A 23,654-nucleotide genomic window follows, 5' to 3' on the forward strand; every position below is an offset into this window, starting at 1 on the left:
TTTACAAACTTTTGAGTTTGTATTACTATTCTAATCCTCTCCCTCTTGCCTCTGTTCTAAAAGCATATATAGAATGCAGTTTTACAGGTAGAGAAATTGTTTTTCTGATCCAGCTTCGAGTACCGATTGCTGTGAGATGTGATTCCCTGTCGCTGCATATACATAGTTGGCAGATGTAGGATAGTGAAGGCGGCATTTGGTATGCTTTCCTTTATTGATCAGAGTATTGAGTACAGGACATTAGTTAGGCCACTATTGGAATATTGCATGCAATTCTGGTCTCCTTCCTATCAGAAAGATGTGAAACTTGCAAGGGTTCAGAAAAGATTTACAAGGATGTTGCCTGGGTTGGAGGATTTGAGCTACAGGGAGAGGCTGAACAGGCTGGAGCTATTTTCCCTGAAGCGTCGGAGGCTGAGGGGTAACATTGTAGAAGTTTAAAAAATTATGAGGGGCATGGTTGGGTAAATAGGTAAAAGCTTTCCCCTGCGGTCGGGGAGTCCAGAACTAGAGGACATAGGTTTCGGGTGAGAGGGGAAAGATATAAAAGATCTAAGAGGCAACATTTTCACACAGACGGTGGTATGTGTATGGAATGAGCTACCAGAGGAAGTGGGGGAGGCTGGTACAATTGTAACATTTAAGAGGCATTTGGATCGGTATATGAGTAGGAAGGGTTTGGAGGGATATGGGGTGGGCGCTAGCAGGTGGGACTAGATTGGGTTGGGATATCTGGTCGGCATGGACGGGTTGGACCGAAGGGTCTGTTTCCATGCTGTACACCTCTATGACTCTATGTCCCCAAAGATCACTCAGGGACTGAAACTTAACTTTTCAACTCTCCAACCGAAGGATATTGAACTCAACTGTCACATATGTAGAAATAAAATCAGCTAACTTGCCAAAGACTAGAACAGTGGTGCATGATTCATTGCCACACTGTGTTCAAAAGGTACACCTATACAAGATGGGATAATTTATAAATTATATGTCTTGTGCATGTATGAACATAATACACTACAGTTTTATTGGATGGATATGTAATCTTTTCTATAAAATAAACCAAATACACTACCACGTATTATGATGATGTCCCTCTGCCAACTCTATCAACTGAAATAAAATTACAACCATAGATATCTACTTAATATCAATTTATCATAATTGAAATATCCTGCCAAATAAAGATATAACTACAAAAGTGGCATTGTAAGCTTGAAAAAGGCATTTAATTATTAGCACAGAATGAAGAAAAATGGGTCCAGAGAACTGGACAGATTGTCTTGGACAACAGTTGCATGAGATAGTTCAATAACAGTAAATGCTGTGAAGTTAATACATAATCATGTCTTAGAGAATATTTTCTTTGCCAGACATGATCTGCAGTATCGAATTGTCTAAATTCTTTCTTTCAAAGTTACCACTATGAAACAAAGTTCTGAGGTGTAAGTGAAATGACACATTATTTGCAACATATTTAGAAAGCGAGATTGTTTTCTAGAGTAATATATTGGCAGCATGGTGGCTCAGTGGTTAGCACTGCTGCCTTACAGCGCTAGGGTCCCAGGTTCAATTTCGGACTTGGGCGATTGTCTGTGTGGAGTTTGCACAAACTCCCCACGTCTGCATGAGTTTCCTTTGGGTACTCCAGCTTCCTCCCACATTCCAAAGAGGTGCAGGTCAGGTGAATTGGCCATGCTAAATTGTCCATAGTTGTTAGATGCATTAGTCAGAGGGGATGGGGTTACTCTTGGAAGGGTTGATGTGGACTTGTTGGGCTGAAGGGCCTGTTTCCACACTGTAGGGAATATAATCTATATTAATTTTAAATAATTAGGGACACTGATGATATAGTGTATGAAGTGGTACAGGAACTGTCTCAATCATTTTTCAGAGCTGATTCTGAACCTATCCAGAATTAAAGAGCTGAAAATCTTCTCATACAAGCATCCTGTGTGAAACAGACAATTTTGCTTCAGTAACCACAATCTCTCAGTATGATGCAGTCTAAAATTCACTAAGGATCAGCGATATCATGGAGAGACCATAAAATGAACTGATGCAGTTGCAATGCAGTAGTACTTGATTGAAAGGTTTTCTAGGATGGCTGTTTCTGCACATTTTTGAGGCACAGAAAGCATTACCCTCTAAGCAATCCCTCATGCACTTGTGCATGGTTACTCTATATTGGATGCCAAAATTTAAAATGCATTGTATACCCTTGCATTGGCACCACTTGCATTGAAGATACATGTCCTCATGAAAGCAAGGAATTTTTTATTTACTTGCAGAATTAATCAATGATTTACTTGGAGCTCAAAGCGCTCATTTCGGAGTTCAAAATTTTCTGAATAACTTTACTACATTTACAAAATATTTCAGTCAATAACAATGCTGAATAATGTAGAAGCAGCACAAGATACAAAAATAACAAAGATAAAATAAAAACTGAAACTGAACTGAATTGGTCCAGCCAAATAAATACTGTGGCTACAAGAGCAAGTCAAGGCAAGGAATATTATGGTGAGTAACTCATCTCCTGTGCACCACTGACACAATATAAGTCAGGAGTGTGATAGAATACTCTCCACTTGCCTGAATGTACGCTGCTCTAACAACACAAGAACCTCAACAGCATCCAGGATGAATCAGCCTGCTTGACTGGCACCCTATCCACCAGAGTCCATATTCACTCACATGATCACTTAGCATATAGGCGTAAGTATATGGCTCACCAAGGTTCCTTGACTTTCCAAACTTGTGACCTTAGTCGCAAAATACATGGAAACACTGTGTGCAATTCTGTTCTCCCTCCTGTTAGAAGGATGTTGTTAAACTTGAAAGGGTTCAGAAAAGGATATTACCAGGATTGGAGGATTTGAGCTATACGGAGAGGCTGAATCGGCTGGGGCTGCTTTCTCTGGAACATCGGAGGCTGAGGGGTGACCTTATAGTGGTTTATAAAATCATTAGGTGCATGGATAGGGTAAACAGACAAGATCTTTGCCCTGGGGTCTGGGAGTCCAGAACTAGATGGCATAGGTTTAGGGTGAGAAGGGAATAATTTAAAAAGGACCTAAGGGGCAACTCTTTCACACAGAGGGTAGTGCATGTATGGAATGAGTTGCCAGAGGAAGTGGTGGAGGCTGGTACAATTACAACATTTAAAAGGCAACTGGATGGGTATATGAATAGGAAGGGTGTAGAGTGATATGGGCCAAGTGCTCGCAAATAGGACTAGATTAGGTTAGGATATCTGGTCAGCATGGACATGTCGGACCGAAAGGTCTGTTTCCGCACTGTACATCCCTAGACTATCACTACAAGGTCCCCTCCAAAACACACATTACTAGAGGATATAGGTTTATTGTGAGAGGGGAAAAGATTTAAAGGGGACCCAAGTCACAATTTTTTCATACAGAGGGTGGTCTGTATATAGAATCAGCTGTATATAGAAGTGGTATAGGCGGGTACAAATACGACATTTAAAAGACATTTGCACATGTACACAAATAGGAAAGGTTTAGAGGGATAAGGACCAAATGCAGACAAATGAGACTAGTTCGGTTTGGGATATCTGGTTGGCAAGGATGAGTTGGGCTAAAGGGTCTGTTTCCATATTGTTTGAATCTATGACTCGAGAGAAAAATAGCAGTAATGGAGAAATTTGTGGCATGTATGAATAGCAAATCGCGATCATAAGGTTTGCAAACTAAGCTTTTAAAAGAAGTGGGTGAGAACATTAGCATGATAATCTTTGAAAGTTCTCCCTAATTGTGATCTGATTATTTGAATTTGAAAATAATGTAGTCATTATTTAAGAAAGATGACAGGTGATAGAAATTTAGACTAGTTAGCTTAACATCTGTCATTTAGTAAGTTGCTGGACTTTAAAATTAAGGAGAGTGTCCTGGTTCATCTTCAAAAGATGAATGTAAGAGCCTGACATATCGATCAAATTCTAATGGACAGAGCTTTATTCATGGATATTATTGATATGGTCTTACAGAGGTACTTGATAGTCTCTTCTGAGAGAGTTTGTCAGCTAAAGTTGAAGCCATGGAGTTGAACTCAAATTATTGACAATTTCCAGTTTGGAAATTGCCCGAGAAGTGGAGAAAGCAGGACTGTTTGGCAGATCTTCTAATTGGCAGTAATGGGGTATGTTGGGACCTGAAACATTCATGGCAACGATCAACAAATTAGATGACAGGATAGAAATCCACATGCCCAAAGTACACAATGACAGGAAATATTGTAAGTAATGTCATGAAAAATTACAAAGAGAATGTTAAACCAATGAGGCGCAAAACTGTGGCAAATGGATTTCAATTTAAGCATAATCTGTTTTGGATCTAAAAAGGATAGAACAGGGCATTTTGTAAACTAGCAAAGCTAAAAGTAGTGGACATCAAAGAGTTGAGGATCCAGATTAAGAGATCACTGTGCTGTCACAAACATAGAGAATGCTGAAAAACTCAGCAGGCCTTGCAACATATGTGGAGAGAATGTTTAAAATTGTATATTATTCTTCTTCAGTCCTCTTCTTCTGTTCTGAAGAGACAGACCTGACTCAAAATTCCACAGAGGCTGACGTGCTTGCTGAACTTCTCCAAAGTCTTTGTGTTTGTTTCAGATTTCCAGCAGCCGTAGTATTTTGCCTTTGTTAAATTGTCATGAATGGGTACAGAAAATAACCAGAGGAGTAGCATATGACAGGTTAGAAGATGAGAGTAATAGTGTTGCTTATCATTCTTTTGGAAAACTGGAACTCACTGCTTTTTTTTAAAGAGAAGACTGCTATCTGCAGGATTCACTGTCTTTTTGAAATGAAGTACGATCGCTTTTAAAATGGAGAGATATGATACTTTAATGGTCAAGTAATGAAATCTCCAGTTAACCAACAAACTGACTCTTGACACCACTTGTCTGCCAATGTGTTGGAGACCGGCAAGACTCAGACCGAAGTCTATATTATAGAATACTATAACCTGAATCTTCCAAGCAGTGACAATAAAAAGCAGTTTCTCATTGCACTAGTCTTTCCTTCAACCAGATAGTGCTGCAGATTTCTACTGCTACACAAGGAATATGCAGTGGTGCGTCTTGAAGAACCCATTTGCAGAGGAGTAAACATGCCCCTTTTATGACACTAGCCTCCATAATTTAAGTTTAAAGATTCAGTCTGCAAATTATTGAATTGTTGAATAAATGGGTGATTCAATGACTGGGTGTGAGTGAAACGGCAAGATGTGTGAAGTAGGGAGATGGATGAGTGGGTAGGGTGGCTGGGGAGGATGAAGTGGTGGATGATTAGGATGGGAGTTGGTTTGGGTTAGTGGAGTGCAGCTGGAGGTTTACTCTGGCCATTTGGTTAATGGGATGATCAAATCTGGGAGGTAGTCGGTAAGATCAAGGAGTTTAGTTGGATGAGCGGATGGAATTGGGGAAGCAATTCAAGGGTACAGTTGTGGAGTTATCCACATATTAGATTTGGTTTCAATCTGTTTATTCAATAATTTCAGTAAACTACAAAATAATAAAGGAAGTAAACAGCTAACAAATGAAAAGGAAAATACAAACCAATCAAACATGAAAATCATGTTAGTTGCCATCTTTGATTTACCACTAAGTTGAAGATTTACTATTAAGTGTTTGTGATATAACAAAGACCAAGAAGTTACCAGGATTGCATGAAATGACTTTGTCCTGAGAAAAAAAAATCTGTTTGAAATTTATTTTCAAGTATTTATGCCATTCTGAGGACCCAACTTGTGACAGCTAACAGACACAAGTAGCACAAAAAGAAGCAGTGAATAGAATATATTTGGATTTTCAGAAAGCATTTGAAAAGGTACCACACATTGGGCTAATTAATAAGCTAAAAGATCTTGATATTGGAGCTAGTATATTAGCATGGAACGAGGATTAGCCAACAAACAGAAGGCAGACACAGTTGGGATAAGGGGAGCATTTTCAGGATGACAAGTAGTGGAGTGCCACAGGGATAGTGAATGGACCACAATTATTTACAATATATCTTAATAACTTGGATGAGGAAAATGAATGTATTATAACAAAGTCTGCAGATGACCCAAAAACATGTGGGAAGGCGAGTACTGAGATTGACACAAAGAATCTGCAGAGGAATATAGGCAGATTAAGCGAGTGGGCAAAAACTTGGCAGGTCGAATATAATGCGCAGAAATGGGAGGTTATGTCCTATGTCAAGGAGCTGAACATTATTTAAATTATGAAAGACTACACAAAGCTATGAAATAGAAGAATTTGCAAGTCCTTGACCATAAAACATGAAAAACTAGCATCAAAATTCAGTGGTTAGTTGGGAAGGCAAATGTAATATTGGCCTTTATTTTAAAGGGAATGGAATATAAAAGGAGGCAGGATTTGATAAAACTGTAAAAGGCATCAATCAAATTATAGCTAGAACACTGAACAGTTTTGGTCCTTTATCTAAGAAGGATATACTGCATTTGGATGTAGTCCAGAAAAGGCTCATTAGGCTGATATCAGTATGAAGGTATGCCTAATGAGGAAAGCTTAAGTAGGTTCGACCTATACTTCTTAGAATAAAGAAGAATGAGAGGTGACCGAATGGAGACAAGAAAGATTCTTTGAGGACTTGATAGGCAATTGCAGACAGGTTGTTTCCCCTTGTGGGAGAGCCTAGGAACAGGAGACCTCAGAGGTCCTTTCAGCAGCTGGGGAAATTAGAGAGAAAAAAAGGTAACCAGGAGTAGTGATTAAGGTAATGCATTTGATGTGTCTAACAAGGCTTTTGATCAGACTCCTCATGACAGACTGGTTAAGAAAATAAGAGCCCATATGCATCCAAGGCAAAGTGGCAAATCAGATCCAAACTTAGCTGAGAGGCAGGAAGCAGAGGGTGATAGCAGAGGAAGATTTCTATGACTGGAGTTCTATTTACAACAGGGTTCTGCAGGGCTTGTACTGCATCCTTGCTATTTATGGTGACATTAATGAGTTAGACTGAAACACAGGAAGGCTGATCATTATGTTCATGGACAACACAAAAATTGGTAGGGTGATAAATGGTTGACAAGAGTAGGTTTAAACTGCAGGAGGATCTCAGCGGACTGGTCAGATGGGAAGATCTGTGGGAAATGGAACTTAACCTAAAAAGTATGAGGTATTACAATTTGAGAGGGCTAACACAACACGGGATTACACTACGAATGGTACACTATACTGGAAAGTACAGAAGATCAGACCTGAAGACAGAAAAGCTGAGAGATAAGGGGGTTAAGCAGACATTTGGAATATTTGCCTATATTAGCCTCGGCATAGAATTTGAGATTGGGGAGGCTACGTTAAAACTGTATAAAATACTGGTTAGGTCACAACTGGAGTACTGGGTGCAGTTCGAGTCACCATATTATAGGAAGGTTGTGATTGCACTAGAGAAGATGGAAAGGAGGTTTAACAAGATGAGCCTGGACAAAGTCAGAAGTCACACCACCAGGTTATCGTCCACAGGTTTATTTGAAATCACAGCAGTTATTGGAGTGCAGCCCCTTCATTAAATGCAGCGAGAGAGGAGGGTACACATACAGAATTTATGGGCAGATAGATCAAGGGTAGAGAGATAAAAAGATCAACTGGACGGAAGTGGGTACTACAGATGCTGGAGATCAGAGTCAAGATTAGAGTGATGCTGGAGAAGCACAGCAGGTCAGGCAGCATCCAAGGAACAGGGGTGAAAAAAAAAGAGACATTTCAGGCAAAAGCCCTTCATCAGGAATCAAAAGATCATACGACTGGTGCAAGTGGAGTGTCAGATAATATGTTTCTGCAGGTGACCAAGAGTGTTTGACAATGTGTAAAATGTTCATAAAGTCAGTGTCAGCATTGACATTACTTTACAAACACTTTACACACCTCTAACACTCTTGATTCTCCGGAGTATTGAAAACTTGCTGCTTGTGATTCACACAGCAGAAAGTTGAATCTACTTAGACAACATAAAACTCAAAAATTATTTCAGAAAAACCCTCCACATCAGATACATTTCATTTTGCAGCAGCATTTCCAGGGAGGCACATCCTCTTCCACATCCAATACTTCTACATAAACTCTGGTGACTGCAAAACAACATTAATCTCACATCCTACGATGTTCAGTTGGATATCTTTTTATTCCCTCAGTACGGAATATTCACAGTGAAAGTGGACTTTCCATTCAGACATCAGGGAGGTTGAAACATGAATAGTCAATACATAAATATTTGAAAGTTCTTTCAGTATTTCATTGCTACCTGATTTAAAATTGAAGCTCAAAATTGACAGGAGGTCACCAAAAGAATTAAATCTGAAATAGTTTCCATCAAATGAAAACTAATCACCAGCTTTAGCCAAAGGTGACACAAGTGGAAAGTATCTCAGTCACAAATATTCAAGCTAAAGTTCATGGCTTTAACATAAACTTTGAAAACTAAGTCATTAAAAAAGTAAAAACATTGTATGAAAAAGTTTCAACATAACTCTAAATATGTAAAGTATTAGAGTTATAAATATTTTAACTAGATTGCATAACAAATTTCAGGACAGCAAAACCTCTACAATTCCATTTGCCTCCTCTTTGCTTTGGTGGCTATGGTCCTTAACCATGGTGCATCAACATTAAAAAAAAATGATATTGTTATATATGTTGTTTTAATACTTTCATAAGTAATTATAAAAATTCTAATCAGAATACTATTATTCATATATTATTTCACATCAAATTAACTTTCTGTATGAAGAGATTACTCCCAAGAAATGAACACAGTGGTGTAATCGTGATGTCACACTGGACTAGAAATTCAGACGGCCAGGTTAATGCTCTATGGGCATTAGTTTGAATTCAATCAATATAAATATAGAATTGAAAGCTAGTCTCAGAGAAGGTAAACTGTCAATTGCCATTTAAAAAACCCATACTATTCACTCAACTCTTTTCGGGAAATAACCCTCTTGTCCTTATCTGTCTTACTTCTGCCACATAGCAATGTAACCGACTCTTAACTGCCCTCTAAAATGGCCTAGTAAACCGTCTGTTCAAGGGAACAATGGCCTTCCTAGCAATACCCATATCACATGAAAGAACAAAGAAAACTCAATCAGTTACCATCATAAAGTCCTTATATTTTATAAAGGGATTAAATCTATGTGTTTATCCACAGAATATAAATTCTGGTGTTTGAAAACCTGAAATAAAAGTGAGGGTTTGTTATATGTTGTTCATATTGATTACACTCCAACTGCCATTGAAACCTTCCCTCTCTATGGTCAGTTTTGATTTTTTATATAACCGATCCTTAAATAAACATGTTACTGCACTGCAGCATACTGCTTGTGTACACAATGCCAGAAATAAAGCCAACTCAAGGCTTAGTTTCACCTGTTTAGGATAGAAATGTAATGAACCAGAATTAATGAAAAGCATTAATGACTTGACTGTACAGAGAAATATTACATCTCAGCAGTTTAGAAAAAGATGAGAGGTACATTCTAAGCAGATGTCAGTTAATATGCTTGTAATCAGCCAATATGTAGTTTACCTTGTTTCTTTACCCTTCTTCCCTTTAAGTAATTTGAAAGGAAAAATCTGAAAGCCAGATTCAAAATAAACTGACACAACCAAGTAGAAGCAAATACAGATTGGTAATTTTGAATATTCATGATTAGTGTCAATCTTTAGCTTTGATTCATAACAATCTGAAAAAGGAATCACCTGCTTTGTGTAAACAAGGCATTCATTTGATGCTGTTATTTGGCACACAGGGAGTGACTAGCTCAAAACAGCTGCTTGTGCCAGGTTTTTTTTCATTAAAAATGCTCAGAGAATATGAATCTGACATGCACCAAGATTATTTCTGGTTCACAAAAAATGAAGCATTATTTTGTTTAAAAGTATTACGAGGTAGGTGCCATTGATAAGGCCAGCATTTAATGTCTATCTCCAATTATCCTCAAGAAGATAGTGATGAGCTGCCTTCTTCAATTACTCTAGTTCATGTGATGTGGATACTTGTGATTAACCCAACAGCATATTCTAAGTTCATGATATGTACTGCCTGGTTGAATAAGGGCAGTGTAGTGTGAGGCATTAATGTGAACATGCAACCAAGATAGCTTTTACTGTCATTACAATGATAGAATTCCAATAATTGCCACTATGGACACAAACTACCAGATCTCCAAAGCTGTAGAGTTCATGTAGATTCATGATCAAAACCAACAAGGCCAAGTTCTTGAAAAAATGTTACATCTGCAATCTTATCTTGTAGAGACAGAAACAGGAATGTGTGAAAAAAAAGAAGTGCACTGGCGAACATCTATATAATTGACAAGTTCATCAGGGCTGGGAAGGTAGCCTGAATGGTGAACTGGTATCATCTGATTATTCTGCCCAACAAAGTTCAAGAGAATGTATGGACATTTTGAATTATCAGTCTCCTCAGAGAACTGTGAATACAGTGAGACAGACTAGTGAAACTTCCACAACTGTGAGAATCACAGATGCAGTTGGAGATTTTGGATGGGGAAATAGAATATAAAGGATTAATGTGAAAATGTAAATAAGGTCATTTACATCAACATTGGGAAGTGATTTCAGATCACATCTATTTAAACCAATTTTCTCTAGCAGCCATGTAGCTGAAGTGAAATTTTGATCTGTAACTTAGTTAGTGTATGTTATGATTAAATAACAGGTAACTTTTGAATCTACAACAAAAGATTACTATGATGCTTACCTGCCACTTTCTTGAACCCAATCATAGTACAGGCACTGGATGCAAAGGAACACCACTGTCTGCAAGATTCCTTCCAATAAGATCATGATATGGAACTGTTACACTATTCATTTATTGTTCCTGGGCCAGAGTCCTGAAATCCCCTTTCAAAAAGCACTATGGGGAGATTCATACCGCATGGACTGTAGTAAATCAAAGTGGCAACTTACCGACACTTTGTCCAAGGACAACAGTATTTAATTCACTTAGTAGAGTGCATTTCATTGCCAGGCCATGTTAACTTGAAATTTTTACAGATTATTTCCTGAACCCCTGCAAAATGCCATGATTTGTTTATTACAAGTCTGAGTCTGCTTCAGCTTAAATGAGGAATGAACACCAGAGTATTGGTATTAATTTGATCAATACCCAAGTCTCCCAGACAACTAACCGAACGTGGCCCTTGCCCTGTAATTGCAAGGCGAGAAAAATATTTCTTTTTCATTAAGAACATCTCACTGAAGTTTGAGGGTAATCCACATTGAATATTCTGTTATAAAAACTCTGCTCATATTTTGAAAGTCGTGATAAATTCTACCTAAGCAGTGAAGGCAACTTACAACATTCCAAAACAAATCACCACTTGCTGAAACAAAATTGGTCCCATCATCCAACATCCCATTATAAATGGATCCTTCAAAAATTCCAGGATCCACATTTGCATCTTCTTCAAACTATAATCAGTTCCATCTAGCCCAGTCAAAACTCTCCATTAAGTTTTGATTCATCTCATTTCCAGGTAAACAGACAAATAAACAGGGAATATAAAAAAAACTACTTTATCAACAAACACTCAAATCTAAAGAATGAATAAAAAAAAATTCAAATCCACAAGATATTCTACAAATACAATCATACACAATTTTAATTACCACTGCTACTGATTTCGACCTCTCAAAATATTTTCACATTTGATTGTCCTATTACCATGAATTTGATTCCATTTTGGCTTGTTTTCTTCAATTTCTTTTCGTCTTCATAAACTTAATCACTGACTTCACTGACCTTTCTTCTTAGCTGTGAAAACACAGGTGTCTTTGTAGTTCAGGTGATATTAACGCTGTTTCACAGTTTCCCCCTCCCTCAAAATGTGTCTCATCACTTAAGGAGCTAAAATAACTTTGTATTAATTCTGAATTCTCAGTTTATAAATGTACCAGTTAGCAGAAATGTGAAAACTGTTAAATGATTCTTTTTAATCAAATATTTTATGTTGCAAAGTGCATTCAAATTCAAATGTGGGTTACAAGCAATTGACCATGTGTGAATATTTTCAGACAGATTGGCAAGAGTTTCAGCATATGCATTAAAAAAAAATCTGAGCAAGGCTATTCTGAGAAGGTAAATTCACAACTGACAAATTGCACTCATGTGAGTAGGTGAAATATAATTTTGAAAATCACATATTAGGTTAATAGAGACAGATATCTAAGTGAGGAATTTTCTGTGAAAGCAGTCACAACTTGTTTTGCTACATGTCTGACATTATTCCTTCACAGCAATGACTGGCTCCTGCTTGCAGAATAAAAGAAGGAACAGAAACTAAATCTATCATGTTCAATCATTCAACTCAGAATTATTCATGAAAAACAGACGACAAGGAAGACAATTACGATCCATCCCTTACCAAGTTATACTGGTCACAAATAATAAAAACATACTGTAGAATATTAATAGAGAAACTCAACCACTTTCATTCCAAAAATATATAATGCAATAAATTTTCAATAATGAATAGCCTGGGACTTCTCTTGCTTAGCTTCTCATGCTGTGAGTTGAGTTTAAGCACGCAGACCATATCTTTGCTATTTGAAAGTACACTTATCTGGTAAAGTTATACCTACTCTTTAAAGATAACTAAATTCCAAAAAAAAAACTTGTGTCAAAATTATGGTGAATAGAAAAATCAATAACAATACTACAGAGCTTTTAGTATGTTCTTATCTTAGCAAATATTAATCTATTGATATTACATTTACATATTCTCAAACAAAAGGATGAATTTTCAGCCTGATTAAAAACAACGGCAATTTTGTTTTCTAATATAAAGGATATTTTTAATACAAGAAAAGCAAACTCAACACAGCTTCAGAGGTGGTGATGGTCTAATGTGTTATCACTCGACTATTAATTTAGAGACCCACATATTGTTCTGGGGACCAGGATTCAAAATCCCACCACGGCAGATGGTGGAATTTGAATTCAAAAGGGCAACATGATAGTTCAGCAGTTAGCACTATTGCCTCATAGCACCAGGGACCTGGGTTTGATGCCACCCTCGGATGACCGTGTGGATTTTGCAATTTTTCCCCATGTTTCCTCTGGGTGCTCCATTTCCGCCCACCTTACAAAGATGTGCAGGCTAGATGGATTGGCCATGAGAAATGCAGGGTTCAGTCTGGGTGGGATGCTCTTCAGAGTGGTGGTGCGGACTCGATCGACTGAATGGACTGCTCCCATGCAGAGATTCTATGATTCCATAACAAAAGTCTGAAATTAACAGTCTAATGATGACCACTGAACTGCTGCTAATTGTTGGGAAAAACCCACCCGGTTCATTAAAGTTCTTTCGGGAATGATACTGCTATCCTTTCTTGGTCTGGCCTATATGTGACTTCAGACACATGGCAATGTGGTTGACTCTCAAGTCTGGGCAATTAAGGATGGGCAATAAATGCTGGTCTCGCCAGAGATACCCACATCTTGTGCATAAAAAACTGATTTGGTTCCTCAAATTGTGGTACAATTAGACAAATGCTAGCAGTTATTCAGTACCTTTTACTGTATTCTTCATGTATGTTTCAGTAAACTATTCAATTGCGGTAATACATTCCGCAGATTCAGCTTTCAGCAGTGACTGACAACAGTGATAAGGAGTAGAAACCATGTATAGACTTGATTCTCTATAGCTTGGAGACTGGCAGCAAATGTATTCCCCCATCTATTATAGGAGTTGAGATCAACACATTCATCACAGAAAACCATTTAAAAGGGGAAATAAAATGCATACTTGAAGTGGTGGGAATTCTGAAATAAAACAAAATTCTAGAATTATACAGCAGTCTTGAAAAGAAAGGACAAGAAAATATTTTAAATGCAAACTATTTAATGAAATGAAAGGTTCAGCAGGATCTCTAACTATAGATCTGTCTCTTCTCTTTCAGGTGGTATCAATTGGCAGCAAATATCAGGATTCCTTGTTTTTATTTAAATTTGCTTCTTGTTACATCAGTCTTTCAACATTATCACCTTTATTATCAGTTTTCAAATTGTCTGGAGTTGAGTATTATTAGAGTACCAAAAACAATAAAGATCATCCAGTCAGCACATTTTCCTCCTCAGGTATAGCAGAAAATATTAACTTCAATAACAATACATACCCCAATGTGATTAATTGCCAATGAAAAACTTTTGAAGGATGTTAAATGTTGTAATAATGATTGTTGAAAAATGACAGTCAAATTGCACATAATTTGCTGGTCTCATGACCAACAATGTGATAACAACCAGTAATCCATTCTTGTGCTGTTATATGATGGATACATATTGATCAATGCAGTGGTGTCATGGAATATTTCACATCCAGTGAAGAGGCAAAAGAAATGAAACAAAGAATTTCAGATGCTTGAGATTTGAAAGAAATGAAAACAGAATTTTTCAGTGAAACTCAGCAGCTCTGGCAGCACCTATAAAGAGACAATAGAGTTTCAGACTGGACTTGAAGCATTAACTTGGTTTTCTCTCCACAGATAGGGCAGCATGGTGACACAGTGGTTAGCATTGGGGCCTGGATTTGATCCTACCAATGGTTGACTGCCGTTGAGTAATTCACACATTCTCCCTGTGTCTATGGCGTATCTGCTGTGGGTGCCATGGTTTCCTCCCACAATCATAAAGATGTGCAAATTGGGTCGATTGGCCATGTTACATCACCCTACAGTGTCCAGGGATGTTCAAGCTAGCCATGAATTAGCCATGGTAAACAAGCAGTTATGAGGATGGGGTGGGTCTAGGTGGGACGCTCTTTGGAGGATTGGTGCAGACTCGATGGGCCAAATGGCCTATCTGTGAACTGCGGGGATTCTATGATTCTATAGATGCTGCCAAACCTGCTGGGTTTCTCAAGCAGAAAGGTAGAATGAACTTTGGTCTCACATATCAATCAAATGTCAGCACTTCTGACAATGTTACTCTAATCTAATATTGCACTGTAGCATCAAACTAGACATTCAAACCTTTATATTGAGATTTGCAACTGCATAAGTGAGTGTTACCACTGAGCAATGGCTAACACTTTGTGCTTTAATGTGATTGAAAATCTTTTAATATATTACCCAAGATGTTTGGTTGAATGCCATTTTAATGCAGCGTGTGTTTACAAACCATCTGTTCACAGGTTTTTCATGACAATTAAAGAGCAAGCTCATATTGAAATAACAGACATTAGATTTTATTATAAATTTTGACCACAATTTTAGAAACGTCCATGTTAACAAAACTAAAGCATCTTTCACAACCAGGAAGATGTAACAAAATGTTTTACAGTCATGAAGCGCTTTTGAAGTGTATTTCCTGCTGCAATGTAGCAACAACAAGATGCACAACAAGGTTCCACAAACAGCAATGTGATAATGGTAACATAATCTGCTTCACTTAGTGGGTGGGAGATAAATTCTGGCCAGCGCTCCAGGAACAATGCCCATGCTCTTTTTCAAAGAAATGTCATTATGGGAGGAAGTGAGGACTGCAGATCAGAGTCAAAACGTGTGGTGCTGGAAAAGCATAGCAGGTCTGGCAGTATCCGAGGGGCAGGAGAGTCGACATTTTGAGCATAAGCTCTTCATCAGGAATGAGGGGGTGACACAAGGGGACTGAGAGATAAAGGTGGCGGGTAGGGAGGCAAACGTAACAGGGAATGCGATAGGTAAATGAAGGTGGGGGATTTTGGTGGTAGGTCGGAGAGGAGGGTGGAGTGGATAGGCAGGACAGTTCGAGAGGGCAGTGCTGTTAGTTGGGTTAGTTGTTTAGTGCGTGTCCCCCAGAGATGTTCTCTGAAATGCAGAAGGTCCCAAAGGATCCTTCCACATCTGACAGAGGCTTACCTGTACTTTCAAATTTGTCATCCACTGTGTCTATTGCTCCCGATGTGGTCTTCACTACATTGGGGAGACAGGACGCCAATGCTAAACTTGTGGAACGTTTCAGAGAATATCTCTAGGATACATACTCTAAACAACGCCACTGCCCTGGGGGCGAACACTCTAGCTCCTCCTCTTATTCCACCAAGCACATGCAAGTCCTGGGTCTCCTCCGCCGCCAAACTCCAGCCACCCGACACCCGAAGGAAGAACGCCTTATCTTCTGCCTTGGGACCCTCCAACCACATGGGATTTCAACAGCTTCCTCATTCCCCTCCCCCCCACCCAGCCTATCCCAGATCCAACCTTCCAACTATGCACCACCCTCTTAAACTGCCTTATCTATCAATCTTCCTTCCCACCAAACCACTCCAACCTCCTCTCTGACCTATCACCATCAACCCCCACCTTCACCTATCTATCACATTTCCAGCTACCTTCTGCCCAGCCACACCACACTCCCTGCTTATCTTTGAGCCCTCTTGGGCCACCCCCTGATGAACAGCTCATGCTTGAAACATCTACTCTCCTGCTCCTCAAAGGCTGGCTGATCGACTGTGTTTTTCCATACCACACTTTTCAGCTGAGATCTTTTGAAATCCATGCAAGAGGACAGATGGAAGCTTGATTGTAGTTCTTTGTGAACACAATACGGCACTATTATCCAAAATTAAATCCATGTTGTTTAAATCACAATTTATTACCACTAACTCATTTATATTTTAAATCACAAGCTATATATTATTCCAATATGGTATATTCTCCATGGTTAAATTACTCACACAACAGCTGGAAATTAAAGATGTGCATGCATATTTGCTTTGTGAGAAAATGTGGAAAAAAAAGTGCAATATATTTTATACTGTTACCATACATCATGAATTCTTCAGCCCTTTCATGACCCATTATCCTGGCAATGAAAACTTTCTTTTCATTGTTAGTTCTCTTGCAAGTTTATCCAACCACTCAGTTCTTGCCTTTATCATATTCATCACTGATCATGTTCTGACCTCATATGGATGTACACTCATTACCAAAGCTGTCATCTAGACATAGTTTCTCTTCATCATTGTAATTTATGCTGAAGCCAATTGATAAAGTAGAAAAGCAGATGTTAATCTTTTACTTCAGTGATTTATTTACAGAATGCAATATTATAAATGTCTGTCTCAGTCTTAACCAACATTCTCGTCCCAAATAATTTTCTTAATGTTCTTTCAAGAAATCAAAACTAACAAGTAGGCTAATTAGAAAATTGATACCCCCTCAAAAGGGGCATTGTAAAATAAAAATGTAAAGGGAGACTTATCAAATTGTGGGCTACATCTTAAAGTATTTCGGCTCCTTCAGAATTGTACTAGCTTTGGAAGGACTTCCAATGCGAAACCCAGAACGTTTTTGCACTGTATCTTTCCAACTTACCATATTAACTGCCAACAGCGCATTCCTGATGAAGGGCTTTTGCCCAAAGCATCAATTTTTCTGCTCCTCGGATGTTGCCTGACCTGCTGTGCTTTTCCAGCACTACACTGATCTTGACTGCCAACCCCACCTCCTTGCCAACCAGTTCCAGCCTCATTTTACCATGTGCCATTCAACAACTCACTATTCAGTGGATATCCAGGAATTCATCAGATCCCTTATGCCCGTGCCATCTTAAAAAGCCTGCTGTACATCTGCCAATTATTATTAGTCCAGAGATGCCCTGCCTATCTCCTGACATTTTCCCTGTACACAACAGATAAGGAGAAATTGGTGCCCTATGTGCAGTTGATGCAATAACTCCAGAGGCTGGTATCCCATCACCAAGTCACCCTTCATTTACACATGAACAGTCCTTGGCTACAGTATTGCTATATAGTGTCAGGCACCAGAGCTTCAGTAAGTCTGGCACTCACCCTTTTTATATGTCAACTAGGGCTCCCTGATCGATCCAGTTGGCTGACCTCAATACTGGCATGGAGAGGTTTTGCTGGACAGGGTGTTGCTGGGCAGAACATCCTCTTCTCCTAGAACCAGCAATGAAAACTATGAGCTCAGATCATGCCAGACTGATCTGAGGTTGCCACTTGGATTAAGGCAGTCTCAGCCATCTGGACGAATGCACAAGGTGGTGGTCAATGACAATACCAAATGCCACCATCTGCTCTCTGATACTCACTTTATCTCTGCTAGTGTATCCACCTTCCATCAAAGCTCATTTCGACAATTCTCACTATTGCATACAATTTCAACACACTACTTACTCTCACCCACCCCAACTCCCAAACACCACTAACCATACATATCCTCTACACTTCCTACTCTCTTACACAGGTCACATTACCAGCGTAATTGCACCATTCACTTTCACCTGCCTCTCTCCATTCCAAGGGTGAAAACAGCTCCCACTAGCACAGAAAGATTCATGATGGGTGGTAGGCTACTTGCAATATGACTGCTCACTCTAAATGAACATTATCCTGATTCTGACAGCCTCGTGTGGCTAACTGACCACTGCAAAGCCCCTGCACTGTATCGGAGTTGGCACTTGACGGACTGTACTAGAACCGCCTGATTGAAAGCTATCCCTTGACTTGACTGAGATCTGCTGACAACCATGATGAGCTTCCGCCATATGCATCTGAGCTAAACAGCAAGACTGGACAGAAGTAATATGAACAGGGTGTCTTCTGGCTGAGGGGGCCAAGTGCAAAAGGTAAGACAAAGTAGGAATGCTGTGAGCATTCAAGTAGACTCACATTGAGTGCTATTGCAGTGAGTGAAGAGCCTGAAAATGTAGCCTAGTCCAGTCTATGTGTTGGGTATATGTCCCTGAATGCACAGTAAGCAGATTGAGTTGCTTCAGCCTGGCAGATCTGATATGTCGAAGCATCTTATAAATGGATTACAGATATGCCATGACGGTCTAAGGAGCGGTCATGTATCAGGTGCTAATGGCAGTCTGTTGCAGGTGTGCATTGAGCCCTCAGATTTTGATGCTTGATTTTCAACATGAAGGTTGTTTGGAGTAAGCAGCAAGCTGAAGTTGCCAGATTCCTGCTATGATTTCTATATTGAATTTTCCTAACATCTAGCTTGTTCACAAGTTTGCTAAGATAGAAAGCTGACTTTTAATGATGGGAGTTGGGCCATCAGCAAGGCATTTAACAAGTTATATTTTTCCTTAATTGGTAACTTACTGCTGCCAAGCAAAAAAACTCACCATGCTGTTTGTGTAAAGTACAAAAGATGGTGCAAGATGCTGCCAATGGAATTTGGTCTTGCTGGACCTGTCTGGCTCTGACTTCGCCAGAGTCAAAGTCACTGAGACCCCGATAAGAATCTGCTTATGATTATATTTATACTTGCTCAAGATATTTAATCAATGCTCACCCCCATGATATAATTAACTTTAATAAAACAATTAACAAACAATTTAGAGTCCCCTCTCTTCTTTAGATTTAAACTTTATAACACAAACCGGTAAGATGGCAGCGGAGTAGGATGCTTCAGCCGGAGCTCCTCCGCTCTGCATGTTGTTTTTCATTCATTTTTGCGCCTTCTCCCCGCATCGGACACCCGGCCCCAGCCTCGAAATCACGAAGCAGGGTCGACGGAGATGCCAGTGGCCAGAGCAGGAATGCTAATGACCAGAGGTTCAAAGCAGGTATGCCGACCAGTGGCCTAGTGCGGAGCGTGGCAGCATCAGTGGTCAGACCATGTGGGCCCCTTGTATTGGTCTGCTGCAGAGAACCTTTGGAGAGAGACTGTGATTTCTGTCTTTTTAACTTTGCTTCTTGTTTTTTCTGACATATGGTCACATTGTATATGGCTGGAATGTAACTTTTCTTCATTTCTCTAATCTGTAACTAAGGATTGTACCTAGGTATCGCTGTACCTAAGATGGTGCTGTAAGTGACGACTTATAAACTTCTCTGTACTTATTTGAGTATATGCGACAATAAAGCTAATTCAATTCAAACAACACTTCAAAACAAATCAAAGATAGAGAGACAAATGATTTTCAATATACTACACACCACTTCATAGTAAAATATGTCCTTCTTCAAGAAGGTCCAATAGTCTCTTTGTCTTAGCATTCCTTTGTATAAAGCAATCTGATAGTTGTTGACTTGCATCAACTTAACTTAGTGATTTCTTTCTAGCTTCTATTTTACACTAGCAAGGTCAATACATAACCTTTTCTTATACTCAACTTTCTCAAATGTACATGATCCCATGACTGTTTTTTGTACAAAGGTATGTGGAACATTTACTGCCCATTCCTAATTAGTCTAAAGAAGGTGATGGTGAGCTGCCTTCTTAAACTGCAGTAGTTAGCATAAGTGCAGTTGGGACATGTTTTCCAGAATTACAACATGATACTGAGACGACAATATAGTTGAGTCCAGACAGCATGCAACTTGGAGAAAAACTTGCACATGGTGATATTCACATGCATCTCCTTCCCTTCTCCTCCTAGATGTGTAGGTTGGGGGTATGGAAGGTACTCCTGAAGAAGCTTTGATGAGTTTTCACAAAGCATCTTGCAGATGGTATGTACATACTGCTGCCATTGGCATCAGGTGAAGAGGCTGATTATTCGAGTTGGTAGATAGGGTGCCAATCAAGAATGCTGCTTTGTCCTTCATGATGTCAAGCTTCTTGAATATTCTTAGAGAATCCCCATCCAGGCAAGTGGAAAGCATTCCATCGCATCCGATTTCCGCCTTGTAGATGGTGGCACGGTTTGTGGAAACAGGAGATGTGTTAGTTGCTGTTGAATTCCTAATCTCTGACCTGCCCCTGTAGACACAGTATTTATATAACTGGCCTAGTTCAGCTTTTGGTTAATGGCACCCCCTCAAATGTTGGAGGCTGAAGATAGAATAATGGGTAATGCCATTGAATATCAAAGGGCAATTGTTAGATTCAATCATTTTGTTAGAGATGGTGATTCATGCCACACAAGTAGCAGGCAATGTTATTTGCCATTTATTGGCTGAAGTCTGGGTATTGTCCAGGTCTTGCTGCATATGGACACTGACTGCTTCAGTGTTTGAAGAGTAACAAAGTGTGCTGAACATATGTGCTCATCAGTGAATACCCCTATTTTTGGCCTTAAGATGGAGGATAGCTTGTTGATTAAACAACAAAAGACATTTGGTCTAAGTACCCTACCCTGAAGAACTCCCAAAGTGATGTCCTGGGGCTAAGATGATTGATGTCCAACAACCACAAAAAATCTTTCTTTGCAGCAGGTGTGACTCCAAAAAGCAGAAAGTTTTCCCTAATTCCAACTGAATCTAGTTTTGCTTGGGCTCCTTGATGCTATACTTGATCAAATGCAACCTTTATGTTCTAACTGTCCAGTTAGCTCAGTTGGTTAGAGCGTGGTGCTAATAATGCCAAGATTGTGGGTCGATCCCTGTATGGGCCATTGACATTAAGAATTTAAGCTTTGGAAGAGGCTGAACAGCTTAGGGCTGTTTTCCTTGCAGAGGCTGAGGGGTGACCTTATAAAGGTTTATAAAATGGATAGGATGAATAGACAAAGTCTTTTCCCTGGGGTCGAGGAGTCCAGAACTAGAGGGCATAGGTTTAGGGTGAGAGGGGAAAGATATAAAAGACACCTAAGAGACAACGTTTTCCATGCAGAGGAATGAGCTGCCAGAGGAAGTGGTGGAGGCTAGTACAATTGCAACATTTAAAAAGCATTTGGATGGGTATATAAAGAAGAAGGGTTTGGGGGGATATGGGCTGGATGCTGGCAGGAAGGACTAGATTGGGTTGGGCTATCTGGTTGGCACGGATGGGTTGGACCGAAGGGGCTGTTTCCGTGCTGTACATCTCTATGACTCTATGTCAAGATCAGTCACTACCATTTCATTTTTGGAGTTCAACATTTCTGTCCAATTTTGGATCAAGGGTGTGATAAAGCCAGGGAATTGAGTGATCCTGGCAAAAACCAAACTGAGTGACAATGAGAAAGTTATCCTTTTGCAAGCGTGCTCTGATGATATAGAAACAGTGGGGATTAGCTGAATTGGATTTGTTCTACTTTTTGTGCACAGGACATACCTGTCATTTTCTGGATTGATGGGTAGATGCCAATGTTGTAACTGTCCTGGAACAACATGACTAAGAGCAAAGGTAGTTTCAGAGCTCAAGCCTTCAGTGTTATTACAAGAAAGTTGTCAGGGTAGTGTTTGCAGTATCCAGTGTCTTCAGCTGTTTCCTGACAATCACATGGGGTGAATTAAATTGGTTGAAGATAGGCATAGATGATGCTGGACACCTCAGAAGGAGATCGAGATGGATCATCCCTCAACACTTTAGATTGAGGATAGATACAAATATTTCTGCCTTGTCTTTTGCACTTCAGTGCTTGGCTTCCCCATCAGTGAGGATGGGATACTTGTGGAATCCTCACCTCCAGTTAGTTTTTCAACTGTCTTCACTATTCACAATTGGATATAGCAGGATTGCAGAGCTTAGATTTAATCCATTGGTTGTAGAATTGCATAGTCCAGTCCACTGCATGATGTATCTGTTGTTTGTACTTTGTGAATCAGGGTTGATCTTCCATCCTGATATTAATGGCAAAATGGAGAATATAATGGGTCATCAAGTTAAAGATTGTTATCGAATATAATTCTACTCATTGTGATAGCATGCAGCACCTCATCGATGCCCTGCTCAGAGTTGCTTGACTCATCTGAAGTCTGTTCAGTTAGAATGGTGCTTTTGCCACACAACATGATGGAGGATAAACTTGATATGAAGATAGGACTTCACCTTCACAAGAATTACAGTGCTCATTCCTAATGATATTGTTATGGGCTGGTGTATTCACAACAGTTAGACTCCCTTGCTGCCATAGGTGGTGTAAAACCTGCACCCACACCTCCTTCCAAGGCCCCAAATGATCCTTCTATATCCGGCAGAGATTTTCCTGCACATCCAAAAGGGCTCTTGCCCAAAACATTGATTCGCCTGCTCCTCAGATGCTGCCTGACCTGCACCCCACTCTCAACTCTGATCTCCAGCATCTGCCGTCCTCACTTTCTCCTAGCTCAACTACTGGTGTCTCTACTTGCTCTCAATGGGGTCTCCTCTACATTGGGAAGACAGGACACCAACTTGCAGAACATTTCAGGGAACATCCCTGGGACATAGGGACCAAACAATCCCACTGCCTTGTGGCCAACCACTTCAACCCTCCCTCCCACTCGGCCGAGGACATGCAAGTTCTGGGCCTCCTCCACTGCCAAGTCCAAGCAACCCGACGCCTGGAGGAAGAATGCCTCACTTTCCGTCTTGGCACCCTCTAACCATATGGCATCAATGTCTATTTCATCAGTTTCCTCATCTCTCCCCACCCCATCCCTGATCCAACCCTCCAACACAGCACCGCCATCTTGAATTGTCCTACCAATCCATCTTCCTTCCCACCTATCCACTCCATCCTCCCTCTGACCTACCACCGTCACAACCCCCCCCCCCACCACCTCCATCTACCTATCGCCTTCCCATCTACCTCCCCACTGGCCCCACCCTCCTATTTATCTCTCAGCCTCCCCCCAACATTCCTGATGAAGGGTACATGCCCGAAACACCAATTCTCCTGCTGCTCGAGTGCTGCCTAACCTGCTGTGCTTTTCTAGCACCACACTTTTTGAATCTGATCTCCAGTTCTCAGTTTCTCCTGCTGATGA

General features: G+C 39.9%; 1 protein-coding gene across 3 annotated transcripts in view; it reads right to left on the minus strand.

The window, feature by feature from the left end:
* Positions 1-23,654, minus strand: part of trappc9 (trafficking protein particle complex subunit 9) — a 607,852-nt gene that overhangs the window by 24,607 nt on the left and 559,591 nt on the right. The window lies entirely within an intron of this gene.

Source organism: Hemiscyllium ocellatum, chromosome 4, assembly GCF_020745735.1.
Source record: "Hemiscyllium ocellatum isolate sHemOce1 chromosome 4, sHemOce1.pat.X.cur, whole genome shotgun sequence".
Lineage (NCBI taxonomy): Eukaryota > Metazoa > Chordata > Chondrichthyes > Orectolobiformes > Hemiscylliidae > Hemiscyllium > Hemiscyllium ocellatum.